At 39.2% G+C, this 27,396-nt stretch overlaps 1 protein-coding gene across 2 annotated transcripts in view; it reads right to left on the bottom strand.

The window, feature by feature from the left end:
• Positions 1-27,396, bottom strand: part of TMEM117 (transmembrane protein 117) — a 404,165-nt gene that overhangs the window by 327,122 nt on the left and 49,647 nt on the right. The gene's annotated exons all lie outside the window — the stretch shown is intronic.

Below are 27,396 nucleotides of genomic sequence, written 5' to 3'. Positions count from 1 at the left end.
TAACTCCAAATTCATCCAGCTTTGCTTTGTTGCAGCGGGTCTCCATACATGAAGTCCGAAACAACCCCTCCATCATCCTGGAACAAGCATCGCCAACGTGTGCAGAGGTTGTTCACTGTGCTGGCATGAAAGCAACATGCATTAGAACTTCTACCTGCTATATGCTATTTTACAAATATGTTTGGTTTATTCATCTAAAACTACTCAAGACAAATGGTAAAGATGCTGCATAAATCGCCTTTTGCTTCCACAGACCCATTCCCAATACTGGCCAGACAATGAAACCAAGGCAGACCTCACTTAGATGAGGACCAGTTATTGAAGGTGCATGAAAACTTCAAAGGAAAAAGGAAAAGCCCCACCATAAGCAACAGATGACGTAGCCTTACCCTCAGCTAAAATACCCACACCCCTGTGCAGGCGTGTGCACCAGCGTGGGGGGGGTGTGTGCTCGTGTGGTATAGAGCTTAGTGCGGCCCTCAACAAAACATCATTTCCACCCCAAGCCCTACAATTCCATTTACAAAAATAAATGTTAAACTTTAAAAAATCTTAAAGTGCAAATATTTCGAAGAGGAAAATGTATTAAGAGAAACACTAACATAAAAATTACTAATACCAGAATTAGTACAGAAAAATGTTTGAGATTAATGGTAGAAGAAATGAGGGTGTTAGTATCTTGAGATGGGGAAGATGAAAAAACCTTGGAACAAAAAATAAAATACAATAAACACATGTCACCCCAAGGCTTCTCCTAAGATAAAGTTAGTCTATGATACTTATCTCCGTTCCTAAGAAAGTGTATCTAAATAATGATAAAGGAGATGACAACCATATAGGAACTATCATTAAAATAGGGCAGGCCAAAATGCATTTTCAATGTATTTTTTAATCCTTAACTGAGGACATTTTTTTTCTTTTATTGATGGTAGAGAGGGGAGAAGGAAGGCAGTGAGAAAGGGAAAGAAACATCCATGTGAGAGAGACACATCCTTGGTTACCTCCCATAGACATCCTGAATGGGGACCAAACCAGCAACCTGGGCACAGACATCTCCATCTGGGTACTGTTTCTCTGGGAATAGACAGTAGCTCTCTTGTAAGTTAGTGAGTGTAGAAAGATCTTCTAAGATTTAACTACTAGATTTTCCCTTGTACCTCACTTTTATTAAAACACCACTTTAGATTTCATTTGGAAACCAGACTAACAGAAACATTACCCTAGCTAAAACTTTAAATAGAGCAAAAAGAGAGATTTGGTTACATCATCTGGTTTCTTGGCTTGCACAAGAAAAGCAAAGGGCAAATCTGAAAGTCGGGGGAATGTGAATTGTAACTAGAAGGAGAAGTGGAAAACTTTCTCCTGAAGCAAAGGAAACTAACATGCAAATTACAACCTTATTTTATTAATTGAATCAAAAATTATGGAAAGCCAGTGAAGTCTCCACACAACACATTGACAGGAATATTATAAATAGATATTAAACACAGAATGCTTGAGAATTTAAAAAATGCCATAAATATCATAGAGTGAACTGTACAGAACAGTATTCACTCATTGAAAAATATTTAATGTGTGCTTATTACAAGCTAGCCATGGTTCTAGGTGCTGGAGACAGGACTGTGAGCAAGGCAGGAGGGTGTTAGAAGTCAATCATCATTTGAGTATTTACTGAAAACGTGACCTTATTTTAGACTCAAAGTTCCCTGCACTGGGAATCCTTTCAGCTTCAAACCAAGACCTATTTGAAGTTTGCAGGAACAAGTATGAAGGACACATGGACAAAAACTAGGGGGGGGGGTGGAAATGGGAGGGAGGTGGGGAGCATTGTGGGGGTGGGCTGGGATGGGAGTAAAAGACAGAGACTGTACTTGAACAACAATTAAAATTAAAAAATCAAAAATAAAAGGACTGAGAAGACCAGCAATTAGAGTTCCTCAAAAATTTAAATGCAAATTTCCTTCTTAACATAGGCATATGTCAAAAATTTCACCATCACCAATGGATGTACTTTAAAAGTCAAATAACAATGCTGTGGATTTAATGCTGTTATTTGTCAATAACATGTAGTGAGTTAACTGTGCACCGTCTGAAGTCACAGTAAAAAGAGAAATGACAGTACCATTCATACTGTCACTGCCAAGCCCATCGTCTGGCACTAATTTCAGTCATTAGAGTCATGAGCACACAACAGCAGGTCATCGGGGCCTGAAATGCACTTGAAGCACAGGATGAAAGGGCTTAGTATTTCAGGCCAGAACCAGAATGACCCAAACGTTGAATCAAATCATGTCAAAATGAGAACCTCGAAGTTACCTGAGGATGTCACATGCAATGTGTGCTGTCTCTGCCCTGGAATGCAAACATGCATTTGGTTTGCTCGGGACCGTGGTGGCTTTTAACGGCTGTCCTGGAACAATTATTGATAGTGCCCCTTGCTTTCTTAGTGTTCTGGTTTGGACAACAAATAATATGCCACCTTTCCTTATAGGTCCTATAATTCGAAATTTTATAACATTTTCCGTTAGAGGAGTTTCAGGAGATGACTGAGTGAAAATAACCTTATATGTTAACAGAAGTAAAAGACATCACTAAGAGCAGTACATTTCTGACAAGTTTATAAATAATTTTTTAAATCATAGATACATTTGTAAATCTGCATGTATATTTATATTATTAATAAAATCTGTCTGGGACCATACAAACTATCATCTTCAATATGGTCAAGGTCATGGAATATGAATGTTAAAACAATCAGACATACTAGGTGATATACAAACCTATATGTGTGTTGGAGGTGAGGACTGGTGGGCACAGAGATTGCTGCGATACTGCTTAAAGTCAACCGAAATGGCCCACTGCCTCGGACTCATGCCTGGAAATATGGTAGAATTAAGAACACTAAGATGTCATAAAATTGTAACAAGATTAAAAATACAAAAGCATATTAAAAATATATGATGAAGCCCTGGCTGGTGTAGCTCACTGGATTGATCACGGGCCTGTGAACCAGAGGATCGCGGTTCGATTCCCAGGGCACATGCCTGGGTTGCAGGCAGGTTCCCTGCAGGTCAGTTCCCTGCAAGGGATGCACTAGAGGCAACCATACATTGATATTTCTCTCCCTCTCTCCTTCCCTTCCCCTCTAAAGATAAATAAATAACTCTAAAAAAAATTAAAAATAAAAAAATATATATGATGAGCTCAAGACAGAGATGGACAGGTACAAGAGAATTGTGGAGAAATTACTTAGTTCTTTTGGCTTTTCTGCTGCTATGTTCTCGACAGCAAAACAATGGAAAGGAGCATTTCCCAGGCTTTCATCCTGAGGTCTGAGTCCCTCTTCTTCAGCAGTGATTCTCACAGGAGGCCTTGAACAAATAAGCACTCTCAGAGGAGAAGGAGTCAAAATGGCTGTGCTCCCAGGTGAGACATAAGGGTAGCCCTACTCCTGAGAAGTCAATGAGGCAGGACTGGATAGAGTGAGGGCTTCTAACTTCACGGAGGATACAAAGATTTAGGTGTCCAAGGTGGCAGAACCTCATTTGGGTTTGGTCCCACAGATGCTGGTGAAGGCCACCGTAATAAGGGCCATGGACTTGGATGCCAGGTAAGGAGGCTGAGGTAACCCCAAGCAAATAGGGCCAGTAGGACAGACACCTGCCTTCATTAGGAGCACAACCAGGTAGATCCCAGCCATCCGTTGGAGAAGGTCATCAAGAGTACATGACCACCAGAGGGAGAGGGAAGGGAACTTAAGGGGAAAAAGGGGGAGGGATTTTGAGGAACAAGTATGAAAGACACAGAGATGAGGACTGGGGGGGGGTGGGGGGGGAATGGGAGGGAGGGGAGAGACCGGGCGGGGGGGGGTGGGATGGGAGAAATAGATAAAAAAAAATGTACTTGAAAAGTAACTAAATAAAATTTATATTAAAAATAAAAAAGAGTACATGACCACCAACTGACCCATGAACTGAACCTGGGCCATCAGAGGCTCCTCACTCTCTCCCTTGGCCTTGAGATTCACGTCCTGCCTGCTGGGAGCCATTTGCAAGAGCATAGCCTTAAGAGAGCAAGGTGTTGTTGAGACCACCTGGATGGTACACATGACTGAACCCAGTTAAGACATCTATATAAATACTTAAGATTCTGGCGGGCAGCATGGAGATCTACTCATCTTAGGGCCACCAAAGACAAATATCGTTTCTAAGTTCCCTTATTAAAATTTCTACCTACCCATCTACGCTGATCTGCCTCTTTCTCTGGTCTCTCCTTGCTCTCTGTGGATTGGGGCAGTTTCCGATTTCACACAGAAGAGCTTGAGGTTGTGATCCAACATCGTCTTATAACAACATAGTGCCCACGAGGTGGCAGAAGACCATCACCCAAACAGTAGTAGGAGAAGGGGGCTACAGATAAAAAAAACTTAAGGATTTATCTCCAAGACCCCTGTAAGCCCTGGGACTTCTTTAAACTATACACATAAAAAAAAAAAGATCTGAAAAATGACCAGTATTGTACTCTTTGCTCACCTTGGTGAGCAAAGAACACAGGGCAAGATTTATCAATTTAGAGAAAAAAGTGTGGCATTATATGTAAGAACATAACCAGGAAACATGAAAAGGATAAATGAAAAAAACTTCCCTTAAGAGGACTCCAAGCTGAAATTAACACTATTACCCATTAGGTTTCTGCTTCAAATCTCCTATTATGAGGTACACATGCATATACTTAATGAATATATACATATTCATAAAGAAATAAATGCAATCTATAGTTATTTAAAGGAATATATTTTTTTCATAGGGGTCAAAAGGTGTTTGCTCCCTAAACAATTTTGTCCTCACCATAAATGTTCAAAAAATAATGTGAATTTAGTTTAAGTAAAGGAATGATTACATAGATTACATGACTTTTATGATCCAGTTCACCTCTAGGATTGTTCACCTCTAGGTTTTATCCATGAGAGATTAGCTCAAAGTCTATCAACTCAATCAGTTTTAGTTTTAAAAAATTATCTTTATGCAATAAGACAAAAAGAAAAAGTGTTCTTTCTTAATTTTATCTGTTGTATGATCTCTAATAAATAAAATGAACCCAAGTAACATACTGAAGAGATTCTTTAAAGACTATGTTAATATTTCAATATTTTAAATATTAGAATACTTGACAATAAATGTAAGTTCTATTTCTTAGGTCTAGAGTGAGAGAATAAAAATTAACTGTACATTTTCATTCAGATTAAAAGAAGTATATAAAGTATTCATTAGTAATTTGTTTGAATTTATACTCTATAAAAACGTAACACAATTTTTTGAAAATATATGAATTGAAAAAATGGCAACAGAATATAAATAACTAAAATAAGAGAATTATTCCATGGATGCTACACCAACAAAATTCACCAGAATATCATTAAGGAGAAAGGATGTTCTAGTTAAACAAACATGGAGTTAAGTAAAATCATAAAACTTTTATGCCCTAAAGGCATCATTCCATTAATATTCAGATCGAATCTTGTTACTTCAGTGGGCAAAGAGAATTTTAAAACATTGAACAGATGGCCATCGCTCCTTATGAGAAGTAGGAGCTTATACAGAAAACGTTTGTGATTCACTGAGTTTGACAGAATTCAAATGTAGAGCACTGAAATATAATTCCATTTCATACTAAAAATATGTATTACAATATGCAATTCAAAAGAGGTTCTAGAAAGAAAAGAAAGTAACTCAATGGTTAGAAATTCAGCAAAAATGATAGTATTTCTGATCTAGAGTTTAATGTCAATTTCAAAAGTGTACATATTACAATAGATTTTTAGTAACACATGTTAATATAAATTATTCTCCATGGGAAAAACAGTGATAAGCCCTCGATTTTATTGGGAAAGTCCAAATATTATATTTTAATATATCTCTTTCCATTAAACTAATGAAAATTGGGACTAATTGACTTAAATTGCTCATTATATAGCTTGGGAGGAAAAAAAATTCCAAAAGGAAATTGTTAGCTCTTACTTTTTCTTTTAAGGAGAAACTAGCCACTGAACAAAAATAATATTAAATGGACATGACACCTTACCTTGAAGCCCAGGGTATGATTTAGCAGCATACTTAACTTATGCATGAATATAATATAATATTCTACAGTGTTGATTAAATCAATTTGTTCTTTATTTTCTAAATATGTACTAGGTGAAATCATGTTAAGTAGCACTTTTAAGGTCAAAACCCATCAAAAAAGTAAAAGTAAATAAAATATTTTCAGAAATGGCACAGGCTGTTATCACAATTTTGTATTTTGAAATGGGCAATAGAATAGGAAAAAGAGTTCCCTATTGTTAAGAAATGTCAGCACATTAATTCATTCTTACATCATCATAGTACAGTGATACCAGTTTTCAAAAACAATAATACACCTTAAAGTAGGTTTTTATTTAATGTCAAACATTATATTGATTCCACAAAAAAGGAAAGATTAAACTGTCAAGACTAATCCCCTGCGGGCTGACCCTTGATTTCAAGCAATCCTGATCAATCATGAGGTTTGGCCATTGCTCCCTGATCATCGGTGGGGTGGAAGGGACAAGAGGTTCTGTGCTGCCAAAACTATTAATACCGAGAAAGCAAAACCAGGCCAGAGACTGAAATTCTACCATGTCACCCACATTTCTAATATTTCTACTACCTGTATCCATGCATTCAAGTCTCTCTTTGATTCCTTCCTTCTCTGCAAAACTTGGATTTCAATAATACCTTTCCACAAGGCCTCTAACTCTTTCAGACTGTTGCTTGTACCTTCAAACTTGCTCTATCCATTTAATTTATAGACTTACAAAGTTAAAAAAAAAAAACCTGCAATCCAGTCGGTAAGGAACTGAGAGCTCCAGCACAGCGCTAGCACCCAATCGCCATCCACCTGAGAGCACCATCTTGGAAGGGATCTTCCCAGTCAAGCCTTCCCATGACTGTAGCCCTGACCACTATCCTGACAGCGACCTCACAAGAGTTCACGGCAGAACCACCCAAGGTGCTCCCAAATGTGGATTCCTCATCCACATTAACTGTGTGAGAGCACAGATGTTTATTATTATTTCAAGCCTCTGAATTTTTAGATAATCTGTTACACGGCAATCAGTAACTCTAGGCTCCATTATTATTCTGAGAGCTAAAATCAAGTGTATTTCTACACTTGAGAAGCTGAATCAAAAAATAACGAAATATAATACCATATATCATTTTTATGAGGAAAGGTGTGAGCCCACAAAGTAGAAACAAAAGTATAATATTCATAGTGTCAGTGGTAACTTTACCTTAATAAAATGTTTGATGCTATGATGAAAGAGCAAAAGAAGCTTTGTAAAAAACAACCTTCATAGCATGAAAGCCTGGAAATAATTGAGTAATTTCAAAGGGCAACTGCGGTAAATGTCACTAATGATATCTTCTTTTGATCTCTACTGTAATTCACATTAATATGTCATGTTTTTACCATATTTTATATCTTTTCAGGCATAGTTTGAAGCTTCCATGAACTGTAAAATAATAGATGTAGGAATCATTTTAGAAGATCAGTGTCTATGCAAACTCAATGAATACCAATGCATTATAATTTAGATGTTAGGTGCTTTTGTCTTTTAACCATGTAGGGAGCCATCACTCTTGGGCAGAGTGCTCTCCTCCAAATGGCATCAGCCCAAGGGAAAGCAAGAACCCTGCCCACAGGAATTACTCTCCCCCACCCCGTGGCACTTATGCCCTGCTGCTTTGGAGTATAACTGGAAGACTTCCACTCTTCAAGCCTAAGCAGTCTGAGGCAGATCTCTAGGAGCTCTGAGACTGAAGCTGACCCTCCCCCAGGCCTGGTGCTGGTAAAAGCAGCCTTGGTGTTCGGCCTGTTTTCTTCTGCACACAAACAGGCCCAGCAGATGGAGCCACATGCTGTAGATTGCTGATAGCTCCGAACAGGTTGCCCAGGGCCAGTCAAAGGCAGGGGTTTGACTTAGTCACGCACCAGAGTCTACGTAATACAGAAAGACAAACACAAAGAGGATGAAATGGAGGCAAAAAATTTATCAGATGGAGAGTGTAAACTAATGATTATAAGGATACTCAATAGCATGAAAAAAGACATAGAAACCACAAAAAGGACCAGTCAGAAATAAAGAATGCAGGATCTGAAGTAAATAATACACTGGAAGGAAAAACAATAGGTGAGATGAAGCAGAGGATCAGATCAGTGATTTGGAACACAAGGTAGGAAAAAACATCCAAGCAGATCATCAAAAGGAAAAAAATAATGAAAATAAATGAGGAGAGCTTAAGAAACCTTAGGGACAATAAGAAGCATAACAACATCAGCATCATGGGAATACCAAAAGGAACAGAGAAGAAGCAAAGGATCAACAATTTATTTGAAGAAAAAAATACCAAAAACTTCCTTAGTCTGGTAAAGGAAAAAGACACACAAGTCCAGGAAGCTCAGAGTCCCAAACAAGTTGGACCCAAAGAGGCCTACACGAAGTCGCATCATAGTCAGAATGGCAAGGCTTAATTAAAGACAAGGAGAGAATCCTAAAAGCTGCAAGAGAAAGCAGGAAGTTACATACAAAGGAGCACCAGTTAGACTGTCATCTGATTTCTCAACAGAAACATTTCAGACCAGAAGGAAGTGGCATGGAATATTCAAGGTAATGAAAAGCAAGGACCTACCACCAAGGCTACTTTACCCAGCAAGGCCATCATTTAAAATTGAAGGAGAACTAAGTATCTTTCCACACAAGAAAAAGCTAAAAGAGTTAACATCAGACCAGTACTGACACAAATGTTAATGAGCTAAGAAGGAGGAGGAGAAGGGGAAGAAGAAGAGCAGGAGAAAGAAAAAAAAAACAGAGGAAAATAGTCTAACGATAAAATGGAACTAAATATGTATCTATCAATAATCACCTTAAATGTAAATGGCTTAAATGCTCGAACCAAAAGACATAAGGTAGCTGAATGAGTTAGAAAACAGGACCCATATACATGCTGCCTCCAAGAGACCCAACTCAGGTCAAAAGATACACACACATTAAGAGTAAAGGAATGGAAAAAATATATTTCATGCAAATGGAATAGGAAAAAAGCTGGGGTAGCAATATTTATATTCAACAAAGTGGACTTTAAAAGCAAAGCATATTAAGAGATAAACATGGAATACTACACAATGATAAAGAGAACAATCCAACAAGAAGATATAAACCTCGTAAACATTTGAGTACCCAACATAGGAGCACCTAAATATGTGAAGCAAAACTTGATAGATATAAAGGAAGAGATCAACAGAAATACAGTCATAGTCAGGGATTTTAACACCCCTTTGACTTCAATGGATATATTATCCAGACAGAAAATCAACAAGGAGAAAGTGGCCTGAAACAATACACTAGATCAAATGGATTTCATTGATACCTTCAGAGCATTTCACCCCAAAGCAGCAGAATAGACATACTTTTCAAGTGCACATGGAACATTTTCTAGGATAGATCACATGTTAGGGCACAAAACAAATCCCAGTAAATTTAAGAAGACTGAAATCATACCAAGCATCTTCTTTGACCACAATGCTGTGAAATTAGAAATCAATCACAAAAACAGTGAAAAACACATGAATACATGGAGGCTAAAAAATATGTTAGTAAACAATAAATGGGTCAATAGCAAGATCAAGGAAGAAATCAAAACATACCCTGAAAGAAATGAAAATGGGAACACAACAATCCAAAATCTGGGACACAGGGGAAGCAAGCTTAAGAGGGAAATTCATAGCATTACAGGCCTATCTCAAAAAAAAAAAACCTCAAATAAACAATCTAACTTTATACTTAAAGGAACCTGAAAAAGAACAACAAACAAAGCCAAGAGTAGAAGGAAGGAAATAATAAAGATTACAGCAGAAATAAATGAAATAGAGTCTTAAAAAATTATACAAAAGATCAATGAATTTAAGACTTGGTTTGCTGAATATATAAACAAGACTTACAAACTTTTAACCAGACAGGTCAAGAAAAAAGGAGAGAGGGCCCAAATAAATAAATCAGAAATGAAAGAGTAGAAATAACAACTGACACCAAAGAAACACAAAGGGCAGTAAGAAAACATTATGAACAACTGCATGCCAGCAAACTGGACAGCCTGGATGAAATGGCTAAGTTCCTAGAAATGTACAGTGTTCCAAAACTAAATCAGGAAGAATCAGATAATCTGAATAGATATATTACACCTAGCGAAATTGAAACAGTAACAAAAAACTCCCAACAAACAAAAACCCTGGACAAGATGGCTTCACAGGTGAATTTTACCAAACATTCTGAGAAAGTGGAAGTACATACTGTGTTCATGGATAGGAAGAAGTGACATCATTAAAATGTCCATACTACACAAAGCAATCTATAGATTTAATGCAATTCCTATCAAGATTCCAATGATATATTTCACAGAACTAGAACAAATATTTCAAAAATGTACATGGACCCACAAAAGGCCCTGCATAACAACAGTGGTCCTGAGAAGAACAGAGTTGGAGGAATCGCAATATTCCACATACACTGGACTAAAGGAAGCAAGCACATATATTGGACTAAAGATAGTTTACTCAATAAATGGGGTTGAAGAAATTGGACAGATATGTGCAGAAAAATGAAACTAGACCACCTTCTTACACCACACACAAGAACAAATTCAAAATAGATTAAAGACTTAAATATTAGAGCCAAAACCATAAAAATGATAGAAGAAAATATAGGCAGCAAAATCTCAAACATAGCTTGTAGCAATATTTTATCAGATATAACTCCCCAAGCAAGTGAAACAAAGGAAAAAATAAACATCAGGACTACACCAAACTAAAAAGTTTTCGCACAGCAAAGGAAACCATCAACAAAATAAAAAGGCAACCTACCAAATAGGAGAACATATTTGCTGACACATCTGATAAGGGGTTAATATCCAAAATTTATGAGCTTATAAAACTCCACATCAAAAAAAAACCAAACAGGGCCTGTGAACCAGACAATCGTGGTTCGATTCCCAGTCAGGGCACATACTGGGGTTGCAGGCCGGTTCCCTGCAGGCCAGTTCCCAGAAGGGGACGCATGAAAGGCAACCATACATTGATGTTTCTCTCCCTCTCTCCTTCCCTTCCCCTCTAAAGATAAATAAATAAAAATCCTTAAAAAAAAACAAATTCATTATAAATAAACCTAAAATATCTTTAAAAAAAACCCAAACAATCCAATTAAAAAATGGGTAAAGGACCTGAATAGACACTTCGAAGAGGACATACACATGGCCAATTGAAATATAAAAAGATGCTCAATGTCACTAATTATCAGAGAAATGCAAATTAAAACCACAATGAAATACAATCTCACACCTATCAGAATGGCCGTCATTGAGAAATCAACACACAAGAAGTGCTGGGAGGGGGTGGAGACAGAGGAATCCTTTTGTCCCATTGGTGTGATTGCAGACTGGGCAGCCACTACAGAAAGCAATATGGAGATACCTCAAAAAATTAAAAATAGGTCTGCCTTTTGACCCAGGAATCTCGCTTCTGGGAATACATACAAAGGAACCCAAAACACTAACTCAAAAGAACATAAGCACCCCAATGTTCATTGCAGTGTTGTTTATAATCACCAAGATATGCAAGCAGCCCAAGTGTCCATCAGTAGATGAGTGGATGAAACAACCATGGAATATTTACACAATGGAATACTACTTAGTCATAAAATAGAAGAAAGTTTTACCCTTTGCAACAGCATGGATGGACCTGGAGAGCATTATACTAAGTGAAATAAGCATGTCAGAGAAAGACAAATACCATGTGATCTCACTCATATGTGGACCCTAATGAACAAACTGAACAAGGAAAACAGAGACAGACTCATAGAGAGCAGGGTGACAGCTAAGGGGGTGGGTAGAGGTGGAGGGATTGAGCAAAAAAGGAAAAAGGACTCATGGGCATGGACAGCAGTGTGGTGATTGCCAGGGTGGGGAGAATATAAGGGGACTAAATGGTAATAGAAAAATAAGCATGTAGGCAATATTGCTTCCAAGTTTTAATGTACTGAGTTTTATAATTTATCTCATACATAGAAAGAATAAAGAAGCAAAACCAGTAAGGAGTCACACCACACTCTGGGTAGCCAACAAATTGCATTTAGGAAAGACATAAAGATATACAACCCGTTAGAATTCACAGTGCCATTTTTGCTGAAAATCCCACTCCTATTAAATCCACTATTTCACTTAGTTTTTATTTAACAGACATTCATATAGTATTATGGTCTTCTAGGCTGTATAATAAGTATTTTGTGAAAGAGTAACTTATGTAATCATAATCCTAACCTTTGACAGTTATAGTTTAATATTTATATAGCATCAATTGTTTCCCCAACCTGAATATCACAACCCTATTCCTTTACAACTTAATCACTGTTGAATATTACTGACATTTATTTTTATGTACATGAGGGCATAAAAATATCTGTGGTTAGAATATTGGTATATTTCTCCACACTATTAATTTAAAAACTGTCTGTCCCCAATGCAATTTCATGACTACACAAAATAAAATTGAATATTTTTACAGTTCACTGACTTGAAATTATGACATAAAAGCTATCTTAAAAACTTTTAGTTAATCAAGTATGCAAACCAACAACTTCAGAGAGATTAGTAGAAAATCTTTCTGAACACAATTTCATTTGAATTAGCCTTTTGTTGAGTCTTGAAAGTAGTTATTTGTCAGTGCCTGAGCTAAGTAATAACTTATGACGTGTTGGTGGTAAAGAATACATACACTGTAACAGGCTAGATGCTTCTGTGGTTTGTCGTTAACAAAAGATGAAATAGCAATACTTACTGCAGAAGCAGACTGGGGCTCAGTGTCACATTCATGAAGTGGCCGACGTGTGACTGGGTGCCACCCCAGTTGGCACATCAACCAGATGAAAAAAGTCTTTTTTAGATGGTGGTTAAATGGGAAGCATTACCTGAAATCTCAACTGTTCCTTTTATTAAGTGTGCTGGGATAAATCAGCTAATCATACCATGTGTTAATCTAATTATCAGATTAACACAGAGAACCAATGCCGTTAGGAGGAATAGCTATCCCCTAGTCAGATTGTTACCTTCAAGGTAGAGAATGTTCCGCCAGCTGTACCATTCCTAACCTCCCTCCACTTCTAGGGAAAAGTGACTTATTGATCGAAAAGTTATTTTTCTTCTTACTGAAAGAAGGAAACTGGTGTGAGGATTAGCACCTTTTCTCTGGAGACCACATATCTCCCAGAGAGCACCCTAAATTCCACCCTGCTTCTCCAGGAGAGGGGGCCAGTGAGGTACTGTCTGGGTCCGGGGAGCATACTGCATTCTGGAGCTTAGTATTAGGAAGTCCCCTTTCCTACTGATATAAGCCACATTCTCCAGTACACAGCCTTCCAGAATAGAGGTAGGGTTTTGGTCACTGTGAGCTTTATTTCTGCCTTGTCTCTTAACTGAATCAGAACTCGGGCAGAGAAGAGGGGTGCTTCTTGTGAGAGCTTCTAAAGGACTTTAGAAGATCGGTGCTGAAAAAAATCATTCTTCAAGAAGACAAGATACAACCATCTACACACTAACCAGCATCTTCACATGCCCCAACTTTTAGACTCATGCAAACTACCTGGGTCGTTTGAAGGCACAGTGCAGGTATTCCCAGGAATTAGGCAACGTTAAGGTTAAAAGACTAACATGGTTTGACCAATCAATCTCAGAGCAAAGGTGATTTTTCAGTCCGAGTAGGAGATGATAATAAATAAGATGATGTTATACTGACATAAATTCACTAAACTGATTACTTTATTGTAATGCTTTCATCTTTACAAATCACATAGAAATTTAAATCACCGAGTATAATTAAATCAAAAGCAAAAATGAGAGCTCGGTAAGGAAAGTGTCACAAAAAACCCAGGAAATGCTATGAGGTTCAGACGAGGAAAGATGACATTATTTTAAAAGAATCAATAACGGCTTTATTAAATAAAAGGAGGAAAGGTGGGCAGGTCTATTATAACTGGAGCCAAGACTCCAGTTAAGGAGGGCAAGTGTAAAAGTGAGAACGTGGGAAGCACAACACAGACTGAGGACCAGCAATGGTGCAACGAGTGTGAGACGCAGGCAGTGGAACACAGGAGCGAAAAGCAGAAAGGGGCACCGGGGTCAGATTGTGGAAGGTGACACACATCTGGCTGAGTATTATACTTCACTTTGAACACAATGAATACTTAGATTTCCAAGCAGAGAAGAGGCATTCTCTGAATTTGGCTTTGGAAGAAAAATGTATACAAAGCCATCCACATTGTTAAGAATGAGCTTTTAAATGCTCCTGAAATATGACAGTAAAAATCACCCTAGGTCCAAACTGGCATAATGGCAAAAAGAGTGAAAAGGTGGTGAGGGGAAGAGGTGCAAAGACCCTTAAGGGGTAAAAATCTATAGAATACGGTAACTGATGGCCTGGCCTGTTGACTACCAGGGAAAGAGAGGTCAGAGAAGGGCTTCAGTGTTCCAGATGCAGGGAGATGGGCAATAATGACAGTCACAGAAAAGCGGAAGATGCAGAGACTGACTGCTGGGGTGGAGGATGCTGGGGGGGGGGTCATAGATTGAATCTGGAGTTCCAGTAACGTATCAGATTGCAGGGGTCCATAGGGAAACATTGAGTGATATTGGACCTGGAGATATAAACTCGCCTGCCTCCACCTAGACCCAATCAGTAAATCCTTAAGAGTAACGGAAGCCACCAAAAGAGAGAGCTAAAAAAAAGGGAATGGAGAGAAGGGCTAAAGATACACTCCAGAATTTTTGAACTACAGAAGCAGCTATCTCACAAGGTTCACTTCCTATTCGTGGGAAACTGGAAGTTGAAGAATCAGTAAAAAGACCAAAAGAAGCTGTGAGATAGGAGGTAATGTTCACCATGGGAATCAAACATAAAAATTTCAAGGTGATACAATTAACAGTATCAACTTGTACTGAGGTTAGAAAGAGGGGGAGACTTTAAAGAGGGCCCGGAGTATAGACGGTCAATGGAGACTGAAGAAAACATTTTCAGAAGCATGGTGAGAATGTCAAGTGGGTTTGAGTGTCGGTTATGAGGGAGAGCTATGGAACTCAGTAGAATGCAGGATAATCTCCAGTGTTCAGGAGGCAGGCACAGAGCCAAGGGCAACAGGGCCCACTTGAGACATTGTACCAATGAAAGGAGAAAGGAAGATAGAAAGGGAGGAAGGGAGGGAGGGAGGGAGGGAGGGAGGGAGGAAGGAAGGAAGGAAGGAAGGAAGGAAGGAAGGAAGGAAGGAAGGAAGGAAGGAAGGGAGGAAGGAAGGAAGGAAGGAAGGAAGGAGAGAGGAGGGGAAAGGGAAAAAGGGAAATTTTAAAGAAAAGCTTTAGAGTATTTAATCTTGAAAAATGAAATCAGAAGTAGCTTCTAAGTAATTAATTAACTAGTCATTATACATGGCTGTCCAAAAGAATTAGCATGGTGAAATAACCTTTTGTTTAGGCAGTGATGAATTTCAGGTGAGGCTGGCACTGACAAACTTTGCTGTTAACCTTTGCAAGAATTCGGTGGTAATTTCAAAAGGAGAAGTCAAAAAAGTATTCAAAATCCCTGCAAGAGGTGTTCTAAAAATGGAACAAAAAATATGAGTGCTGATGACATAAAAATAATCATCAGCTTTAATCACACGACACCAGATGGAGCCTACATAGACAAACAGGGCACTGTCACTAATTATTTTTTAAAAATGTCCCAGATGAGCACAGAATGATGTCCCTCAGAGCAGCAATAAGCACAGCACTCTGCCCGCAGTCCCACCACAGCGTGTAGGCAATATTTTGTCAAGTAATGTGAGTGTGTCTGACAGTTATGTTCTGTCAAGGCTGTGATGTGGCGATAAGAGTGTTCTGGTGGAGCACAGACAGAAACTGAGGGACCCGCTGGAGAAGAACACGAAGACATCCATCCAACAGACAGTGGGGATGCTTCGGTGCCACAGAGCAGGCAGCTGGAATGGAAACCGGAGCAGGATCTAGCACCGAAGCAGAACTCTGATGAATCAACCCCCAGCAGCCACTGTCTAACATACGCACCGGTCTGTGGGACTAGATGGCAGGGCAAGGGCACCGCTGAGGTCACTCACTCCAGCCCCACTAGTCTATGAGTCTGTAAATTCTCATCGAAATGTTTGCTTTTTGCCTGATAACAGTCTGAAAGAAACCTAAAATTAGAAATAAATGAAGTGATTGGTTTAAAAATTCAGGGGGAAAGTATGAACCTTCCTGGTTTTAAACTAAGCTGAGACCCGTGTTTGTGATCGGCATAATGAGCGGGGGTGAGGGCTCAGGAGACAGACAACCGAGGTTTAGCAAATGTCCACGGAGGCGACCTAGAGCCATCTATGTGTTCTCCCCTGCCCCTGGTTCTTCATATGGCAAATGAGGGTGATAATAATAAACCTCATTAGAGGGCTGTTGTTAGAATTACACGCTCATTTATGTAGATCACTTACCCAATTGCCTAAGACATGGCACACACTCGAGGTGAGTTATTATTACTATTTTACCTCTCTATCAATAAACCATATTTGATACAGGTTTCATAAGTATGCACCCTAAGAAAACACATCAAAAGATTAGCAGTAGTGATCTCTAGATGTCAGGATCACAAGAGAATTTATCTTCTTTGAACTTCACTATGCTTTCTAAATTCTACACTATGTTCTTGTTTTAGCTTAATAATTTAAGCAATGTTTTTAAAGAAAGCAAATCCCATTGAGCACGGTTGGGATTAAGTCACTGAAAACATCTGACTGGAGAGCCAACAGGTGAAAAGGGGCATCGCCTCCTCCCTCCACCCGGGCTCCCCCGTGCCTCCCCTCCCGCTTTCCCTCTTCTGATGGCCGAGGAAGACAGTCTTGCCGCAAAGTATAGCTGGGGACAGGGGAGTGAGTTAGTGGCTACGGATTTACCCTCCCCTTTTTCTCACCCAGTCCTCACCCCCTTCCTGCCACTATTTACCCACAGTAATGGCCACAACAGCTCTTTCTCAAGTTCAAATAGGAGAGTCATGTTGGTGGGGAAGGGGGAGGGGAGGGGGAGAGTGGGAAAAGTCTGCAGCAGCAATAGTAAAATAGGGTCACTTCTTCCCATTAAGAAAAAAAGAAAGTCTTTCCTATACTTTTCCTCTATATGAGGACTCTGTATGTTCAATAATCACTACTGAATTTTTCCCTCTTTTCTTCCCTTCCTTTTCCCCTCCCTTTTGCCTTCCTTCCTTTCTTCCTTCCTCCTTTTTTCCTTCCCTTTCCATCCTTCCTTCCCTTTCCTTCCTTCTGTAATGATGGAAGCAAACCTTCTCTGCTCTCCTAGGCCTTATGTGATCCATCCCCCAAATCAGGCAATGCCAGGGCTAGTAGATAGCCATTATCCTGGGACAAAGATGCAATAAACCCTGTGTGGCTGAGCAAGAACTGGTCGCTGAAGGGGGTGTAGATCAATTTGCATTAAGGGGCACAATGATTTGAAGTCAGGGAGATTTATCAGACTTCAAGTGACAAAGGAGGGTAATGGAGCTCTAGACAAGGGGAGCTATGGCTGATTAACTAGCCTCAAAACAAGATATCCAAGGTCCATCAGAGAGGGCTGACTTTGGTCTGTCCTTGGTTTCCAGCCACTGGGCACAGTGTTTGGGCCCTGGAAGACAATGGCTGGTGCTGGGACTACTAACTGAAGGCGAGTCTAAGTGCAGCACCTTTGGTAGATGTCACTGAGGAGTGGGGCAAAAGTCCCTTGTGGGACTGTGGGAAGGACCTGGACCTAGAGAACAGAGCAGGGACTTCTATGCCCGGAAGGGACCACTGTTCAATACTAGCAGGGTGCGGAAGTGAATAAGAAATGACAGTAGGCCAGTTCAAACATCAGTGTTTTTCCCTTGGGGGTAGAAGTCAACCAGGCCACCTTTTTAGATTATAAACTGCTGGGGTTCTTGGGCAGATTAAGAACAGAAGGAAATCCCAAGAAGAAGAGACTAGACTTTCTGATATGTAGATCTATAATTAGTTTTAATTAAATTTGCTGGGTGGGAACTGAACTTTTGCCACTATTCTAGAGTGATTCATAATGGTTACAAACAGCCACATATGATCAAATTCCTACCTTTGAAGCTTCCAGCTTCCTCTCCCTTTAATCCCCAAATGTCCATATACCCAAAAGGGCTCTTAAGCAATTCTTCAATCCCAAACTGAATTGATTTCATGAATGACAGAGAGGAGAATACAGAGGAGCAACTATTACTACCCAGTTTCACCAGCTTGGCATTCTCACATGTGCAGACTTTACCAGTGGAAGGAAGACTGTACTACCATGCATTCGACCAGAGGCTGAAAGTTCCAAGGGACTGTGGACTGTCCCTTTGACAAAAATGTGGTTTTTGTTCTCCACTAAACACCTAGCACACTGCTTGGCACATAGTAGGAGTTCTATAAAAATGATTTAGTTCATTTCAATCGCTATATCAGATGTGGAGCAAGGACAAAGAAGAATAAAGTGGAATCACAAGCTGGAGGGAGAATAAGAAGCGCGTTCATTAGCACTAAGATTCTTAGCAGGCCTGCAGGTATGAGAAGGGGATACGCACTGATGGAGGAGAGGAGGAACACACCAAAGCAGAATCAGAGCGAGCTCACAAACTCAGTTTTATTCTCCATAAAAAGTGTTGCCAGCACCAAGCTCTCCACACCCATTCTCTCTCTGACCCTCTTCATGCCCCACTCCCCCACATACAAGTTACACATTGGGCTCTAGGCTTCAGGCTTGCAATCAGTTGATTGAATTTAGCCGAAGCTTTTTCTTGGGAACCTTTGTCTACCTCAGGGGACACCAGACTACGTACGGGAAGGACAAAGCTCTCCTACCTTTCACATCTGGATGTTTATATCTCACACCCCAAAAACATGAGGGAGAATTAAGTTTGTTGAAAAGCATCAATAGAAACGACAGCCCATGATACCTTTTATCCTATTTGACAAGATATATTTAATATTTGGTAACTTATAATATTGCTGCTCTCAACCGTAATTCTGTAAACAAGTAAAAATAATGATTTTTCTTTTGCCAAAGTGCTTAATTTAAAGGACATGGTATGGTTTTCCTTTATTCTCTTATTAAAGTGTATTGTGTGACTGTGCATAAATCAAATTGATATTGATTTCCTGGAGATAACACAGTGTGAGCTGTAACGGCGATCTGTCACGCAGTGGCACAGACTGGAATGACTCACAAACTTGGAGAAGAAGTTGATGGTAGGGTAGGTTTAAACAGAGTGGCAGTTGCCCGTGGTCATAATTACCTCTAATTGCTGCTGCCCCTTTCCCTGTGTCCAATTCCTCTGCAAATGCCACTCAGACAGTCCCTGCAGCCGTCCTTAAAGTGGAAGTCCCTCTCTGTCCGCTCCCCGCCCCTCAGGTACAATTAGATCCTTTACATCGCAATGCACCAGGACAGATACCTAATACAAATGTTATTAACCTATGTGAATAAGTGGACAGTAAGAAGTTTAAAATCTCATAAAACAACATGACATTTTTATTACTAGACACCATTTTACTTAATCAATACTTATTAAACATAAGGCACTGTCCTGTGGCAGAGGATGATCAGAGCTCTGGACACAGAGTTCGAAGATTTAGAGTTTAGCAGGTTAGCCTTTAAGGCCAGGTTTCCTAACCAGACTGAAGAACCCATATGCAGCTCAGGAGTGAGCTTTCAGAGGCCTTTAAACCTCTTAAAGGAAATGTGGCATGTTTCCTGTTGCCGTGTGCACTGGGCAGGGTCAGATGTTTGACAAGCATAAAATTTCCAAAACAATTGGTGGCCCAAATGAGGTTCAGAACCACTGACTTTGGGCTGATAAAAAGTATTCCATCTCTCAAAACATTTCTAGTTGCTCAAAACATTTTTTGAACTTTTTCCTTGAAAGGTTTCAAAGCCCAATACAAGTTTAGAGAATAATCTCAACAATGACAAGTGTTCCTTGGAGGAGGCTTCTGATCTTTAAAGTCATTCAAAGTCTTGGTAGGATAATATGGTAGGTAGATGCATAAACAGTGAAGTTTACTTTTGGTTGAAATGAATGTAAATACAAGTAATGTGACTAATTTTCTTGGAGGATATAAAGTAGATTAAAGGCTATGTGTTAATTGAAAAACACATGGAAAAGCTCCAGTAAAAACATCAGTGCCTTAACTATGATATTAACCAAGAGGGGAAAAGACAACATTTCATTTTTTCATTCATTGAACAAACTTTTCTTGAGAGTCTGCCACACACTGGGCACTTTTGTAAGTGCTCAGGATACAGACAAAAGCCCCTGCATTCGTGGAGCTTCTGGTCTACCATCATTGTTGAATAGTTCAATTCATCCAACATGTATTGCTCAACTCTGAATACACATTAATACAACTAAAATTTTAAAAGTAAAATACAAATAGAGAAAGTTTGCTATAGAGAAAATATGCTTGGGTAGAAAAATATTAATGGCAGAAGACAATGTGGTGTTTAGCATGCTGGTAAATACATTTGGCAAAAGTGAACAGAATCAATGTAACCAAAACAGAAATGAAAAAGTAAAGAGTAAAGATATCGTGTGTTTGACGACTCCAAGAAAATACGTAATTTTAACTATATTTAGCCACCTAATCTAAACAAAACAATGAAAAGACTTTTGGGGACTTGGGAGAATAGGATCAGAAGATAAATGGAAACGATGAAAAATAAGATTGTGCACAGGCTGAGGACAGAGCTTACTCCCTTCTCTGTGAAGTGTTAAGTGTAGGCCGCAACCACGATCAGGGAGGGGTTCATGGAAAAAGTTCTGACTTCAGGCCTAAGAAACTTCCCTAAGTTAAATGAGCCCATTAGTCTTCATCCTTTTCTAATCTGAACACTTCAGGTTATTCCTAACATGCTTATGCTACAGACCAAAGAGCCCAGAAATGCCTTTTTCTGACATCATCCCTTACACACACATACATACAGTAATAAAGCAGAATGAAAAATTACATATGATTTTAAAAGTATACGTGAATTGATCAACAGTTAATGTAAGTATAATGGCAGAAATGCACTGGAAGAAGGTCTCAATCGATGAGGTTTGCCAGGAAGACAAGGGAGATCACTTCTGTTCCCACCAGGACTGCCCACCAACCTGTGCCTGCCACCCTGTGCCTCAATAACTCAAATAGGTGCATACGGGAGATAAGAGAATGCATGAAGAATCATCAAGTATTCTAGGCTGAATACTAAGAAACTCACTTGAAGCCTTTCAGCTGAAGCCACCATTTCTAAGATTTCTCCGCAAAACATAGGGGACCAAAAATTTTGAGAAGACACACACACACACAACTCAAAAACAAAGCTTTTACTATGCAAATGTTGGAGCAAATGCTATTTTGGAATACAGAAGCTAGGACAATAAGGGACAGCACTGCTTGGCATAATGATATAAAGGAGTTCTTTTACTGGGGCACAGAGACTATTAGTTGCATAATTGTTTTTCTTCTTAAGATGGGTAGAGGATCAGAGAGATGGAAGCCAAGGGGGTAATAAATGATCAACTGATGGAAAAGTGCTGGCTGGGGCCTGGGAAGACAGACTTCCCTGTGAAAGTGCACAGGGAGGGCTCCGCCAATGGTAGAATCAAAATCAATCTTGACATTTACACGATAGATTGTCTAAACCCTCGTGGCATTTCCAGGCCTAACACATAGTTTAACATGTGCAGACTGAACTGAAATGTGAACATTTCCCTGGACTGAGCAAAGACCTTTCTTCCTCGACTGAGTGGAGACTCGGTGGCAATTCAAAGATCAAACCCACACCCACAGACCCCTGCATGCTGCCACTTGGATTTAGAGACAGAATCATACCTCATCTGCCAGGTCATGAATTCTCCCCCACTAATTTCAGTGCTCGTCTCACTCACACATGACAAGAAGTTTTCCAATCTTAAAAACTGACTGTTTACATGATGAAATGGCTACAAGTAATTCAGAGTTTACTAAGAAATTCCCATTTGAAAGATAAAGATATCATTTAAAACACTAGTATCATAAAGGATTTTAAAAGTTGCTTTGAGGAAATAAAATTTCTTTTAGTGGGCTATTGAAAGAATTTAGTTTACCTTACAATTTTGAGAAGATCTTCAAAAATCATTCTTTTTACTCTGTAGAGATGCTAAGTAGCTCAGGCAAGCTGATCTTAGAAAAATCAAAATGCCTCTTTTCCTAAATTATACTGTCTGGCAAAGTGACCACGCTCTCATTCACTTAGCTAGAACACAACACTCTGTGCACACGGGATCATTAAGTATGATAGTGACGAAAGCTAAAGAACCGGGCTTTGTTTCATTTTGTGGAAAGAAAAATTGAGACATCAGAAAGCTGGTATTTGAGCACACAAAGGAGTCATTGAGGCAGAATTAAACACTTGCTCAACCACTCCTGGGGGCAGGGAAATTAGAAAGGACAGGATTCTTGTTTCAAGAGGTCAGATCACCAGATAACCATGGCCAGGCGTGTAAATGGCCCTGGCTGAGCTGAGAGGCCAGATAAAGAGTGTTGTCTGGGTTGGATAATTTTTAAGAAAAAGAGCTCACTGGCAGAAATGTTTTTTAAGGTTCTGTTATTTGAGACATTTTTAAATTTTCTGTAATGCCAGGGCTCCCCAAAAGTCCACGCCTCAAGCTACCAATGTTCCCTTATCACTAAATCCTTCATCTTGCTTTTATCTAAAAATGAACCAGCCAACCTCCACGGATTATATTTTTCCATTACTATAATAATTTTAAATGAAATTGAAATTTTTCTGCTGCACCAGTTTTCCCATTTTTTAAATGTGTGACGACTCGTCCTGATTTCTACTCAGCTAATTTGTAGCTTCTTCTATTCCATACTCAGTAACTCCCTCTTGTACTCAATTGACCTCCTGTCCTCGGCACTCAATTTCTTAGAAAAGTTCTCATTAAAACTCCAGCAGAAGCAGTAATTAGTAGTGCTTAGTGACCTCTTGTCATCCAGCACTAGAGAAAACAGAATTTTCTTTTCATAATTTCATGGTATCAATTTCCTTGACTTAGAGCCCCCAAAAATGCCATACTTATTCTGAAAAGCACCTGCCAAGTAGCAGGTGCCAAGTAGCACCAAGAGAGGTCTGATAAATATTTTATTCTCGTTCTAAATGTAACTGGACTCTACAAAATCAAGTAAATTTCAGGAGACCTTAAAACTGGCAAGAATTAAGTTACTAATGTCACAGTTTAAATACTCCATCAATAGCTCATGAGTGTTCCACAAAAGGTCAAGCAGAAAATAAAGGTCTTCAATCCTTTAGTCTGTGATTTAGTGGAAATAATGTACCGGTAGCATATGTTTTTCTATTTAAGGTGCTGATGTGCATTTGTCCTTGCAAAAAGCTACTGCTGAGTTTTAATCATTTATCTAGTTTTTCAAGGTAATACTGAAATTTTGACTCCCAAAGTGCAAGCTACTATTTTTACTTAACGTCATTTGAGCGTTAATGGCTTGTTCTCTAATTTATCGATTTAATGGGAGTGTTAAATGGCACTAAATCTAGGACTGACTCCTCTGAGTCATTGCATAGCGCTCCAGCTTCTAAAACATTGATAGTCACCTTTGGGTGATACTCCTGCGCTCACCTGGTTCCAACACCCTCCCACCCCTGTGCCTTCTCTCTCCACTTAATCTCTCCTGGATGCTCAGCCTTATCTCAGGCTTTGGACCAATAACATCCTCATGAGAAGGGAACTTTAGCTCAATATAGAGCACTAGATATCAAGGCATCCTTGCTACTAATCCAACTCTGATAACTGATCCTTTGGCAAAGTTGTAACAACTGGGCTTCTGCCTTGTTCCTGAAACCAAGTCCCATTGATCCTCCAGGTACGGTAACTGGGTCCCTCGCTCACTTCCTCTGTGCCCGTTTCTCTGTCCTGATAAAACCATTACATCTGCTCTCTGTATACCACAAAGTACCTTCCTGAGTGTATTTTTCCACCTGATGTCTATAGTTCTTACCTAGTCCCACATCCCAACCCATCCTCCATCTCCTCTGCTCAAGTACATGTCTAGTTCCAACTTCAAGATCTCATCTGTTCCAGTGAAATAATAAACTCTGTCAGGCCAAACTCTAGAGATATAAATTCACCAATGGAATACATAATTGATTAAAAAAGGTTTTTTGATAGATTTATAAGTCTATGTAGGTTGGGTAAGCCGTAGTCTTACTTATTAAAGTCATGAAATGTTAACATTACCATTTCTCATCTATAATACGACATCATTATCATGACATATGATAGGAGACTATATAGTCTTTAAAAATTATTATATTATCATATACTTATTGAAATGAGAAAATCCAGGAACAAAATTGTATTCTGGCTAGACAAGAGTGGTGGAATGGTAGGTGATTTTAATATTCTTTTTTCATAGCTTTCTCTCCGTGTATATTTCTCTCTCTACCTCTTTACCTCTTTCATATGGCTGTATAGTTTCTAAGTGTTCTATAAGCATACATTGCTTTTTAAAATAACCTGAAAAAAAGAGAAAAAAATCAGCAAGAATGTAAGCTAATTTAAAAGCCTGAGAGTATCTATAAGTATAAGAAAGGATCTAATGGATTTCTCCTCTTAATGCCTTAATAAATTAACAGGGCTGATTTCCCACAGGAGTTGTGCTCAGTGCTCCAGACTCTCAATGCGCCTCTGTGTGGCGCCCACCCAACATCCGGGCACAGGCCCAGCAGGTCTCTAATATCTTCAGGAAGAAGCAAGCAGACAAGCAAACAAATATACCAAAAACAATATATCTAAGTACCCTATTCAAAAGTAATACATTAGGCAAACTCCAGCTGTCTAATCCCACCAGTAGATTTTTACTGCACTTAGGAGAATCGGACACTTTAAGAATGGATTGAGAACACTGTGGGTGGGGTTCAAATTCCAAAATAAAAACTCACCTTCAGTTCTTACCCAATCAGCTCAACAGGAAAGGCTGAACATAAACACTTACTGAATGCTACCAATTTTGACCAGCTTTATATTAATATATACAGATGAGAAGCAAATGAGTATATATGAAGCCTTCAGAGATAAGAAAAGTAGCTTGTACAATGTCACAAAATTATCCAGTGGCAAATTCAAAATGCATGTAGTTTTACACTGCACACAATAAATGCCCATAACATATACTAAAAATAAATGTATTTCTTTGTTAGACTGGAGACAGCTCAGAATTTTTCACACATCAGGAACCTAAATTGCCACAATGGTCTAGACAGAGGACAGATCAGTCAAGATATTCAGTAAACTGTACTCTAAATAATTCAACGTTTGCTTCATGCCTTACAAAGCTTATTGCTATTAGGATGCCTTCAATTGCAGCTAAGAAAAATATTTTAGGTTTCCTATTTAAACATATTCAGGATAAGACTTCAAGCAATATGAGCCTAAACAAAACAGCATAATTATCAGCTGTTTTCATGTGATTAAATTAGAATTTGTACCAAATTCTTAATAGTCTGAAAGATTCTCATGTGAGGGCAGGGGGCTTCATTCTCAAGATCTTTTTGATCTTGCCATAACGCTTGGTTGTCTGCCTGTCACTCATACAGTTGTCCACTGACGGACAGTTGCTCCAAGCCAAGCGGAAGGTGGCTGCTGTCTTCTTTGGCTGGAGTAAGAATCTGGAAGTTCTCAAATCAGTCAGATAAGTTACTTTTCCAACTACTTCTAAGGCCACTTTTGTCCTAAAGCCAATCCTACTTTCTGTAGACCTCCTTAGACACTCTGGTTCTATTGCAAATGCTAACAAATCAGTTCAGGAATTGAATTTCAAGAAAAGTGTTATGTAAGAGAAGCAGCCCATGAGAGTACAACTGAGCACTGTGCTGGACATTGTGAAGTAAGTCATTCAACACCAACATCACATGGTGCTCTCACCCATAGAAAACCTTTTAGGGGACACTTTATTGGGTCAAGAAGATCAACTCACTCCTGAGACTCTGGAGTCATTATTTTCCTGCCTCCTATCTAAAATGGATCACAGGTGAGATGAAAACAGCCTTCCATGCCACGGCCAGATCTGCGCCAGGTCTAGAAATGCGGGGTTCAAGTAAGGTCTATTATTATTAATTATCACTCAGGTAGGGTTTACTATTAATCATTAGTAATCATAATATATGTTGAAAGTCCACCTTGACACTGACAATACCCAGAAGGGTATAAAAGCATTACCAAGAGAAAAATAACACCGTTAACAAAATAAAAAGTCCTAAGGACTCAGACTCATTAGATCAAGATGAGAAAGTACCTCAGAAATTATCCAGTAGCTATATCAACTCATCTGGAAGCAATAATAATGAATTCTGTTTTGACTTGTGAAGTTTCAGATGCCAATAAGCAGACAGTAGAGTTTAGGAGAGAAGTCGAAGCTATAAAGTGTGTCTGTGAAATATATTTAATAGTCACCTTCATAGAGATGACAAACACCATGGGGACAGATAGGAACAACAAGACAGAAAGTACAGACCAAGAAAATAAATGAAGGCCAAGAGCAAAACCCTGGGGAGCGCCCATATGTAGAGGATGAAAGGAAAGGCACGCAAAGAAGGATCTGTTGGGTGAGAGAGGAACTGGAGTCATCAGTATCTTAAAAGCCAAGGAAAATGACCATTTGAGAATGCAGTCACAGGCGGTAGTTTAAAAATGCAGTGAGAGACCGAGGAAGATGTGGACTAAGAAATGACTGACCTGGCAATGTTTTGGTCACAGCATTTTGGGTTGCAAAGAAATACTTAAATGAGGGAGGATTTATTTAATAATCTGAGAGACAATCTCATAAAGAAAGAAATTTAACTTCGGTTGTGTAGAGAGTTGAACTGGGAAGCGACCTTCTCCAGCTTCGACTTTTCTTTGGAGTAGCTTCCTCTTCTTGTGCTCAGGCCAATACAGTTGCTTGACTCAAGACCATAAAAGTATAGGGCAGTCATCTTTTACACACTAAAATTTCTTGGTCGTACCGCAAACTCATTGGAGAATCTGACAAGTTGATCAGCTGTGGTTCAGCTAACGAGTTTGCCAGCCGTGGGTCATGTCACAATCCTAGTCCAATGAACTGCAGTAAGGCAAAATCACATAGTATAATCATTGTCGCCAAGGCATGCAGCACAGGCCACTGTCGGAGGAAGGATTCCAAGAGGATGTGTAGGAGGGTTTGTTTTCAGGCAACCGAGA

The sequence above is a fragment of the Artibeus jamaicensis genome, unplaced genomic scaffold (assembly GCF_021234435.1).
Source record: "Artibeus jamaicensis isolate MK-2021 breed Jamaican fruit bat unplaced genomic scaffold, CSHL_Jam_final contig_233, whole genome shotgun sequence".
In the NCBI taxonomy this organism is placed as follows: domain Eukaryota; kingdom Metazoa; phylum Chordata; class Mammalia; order Chiroptera; family Phyllostomidae; genus Artibeus; species Artibeus jamaicensis.
This window is presented reverse-complemented; position numbering and strand designations above follow the sequence as displayed.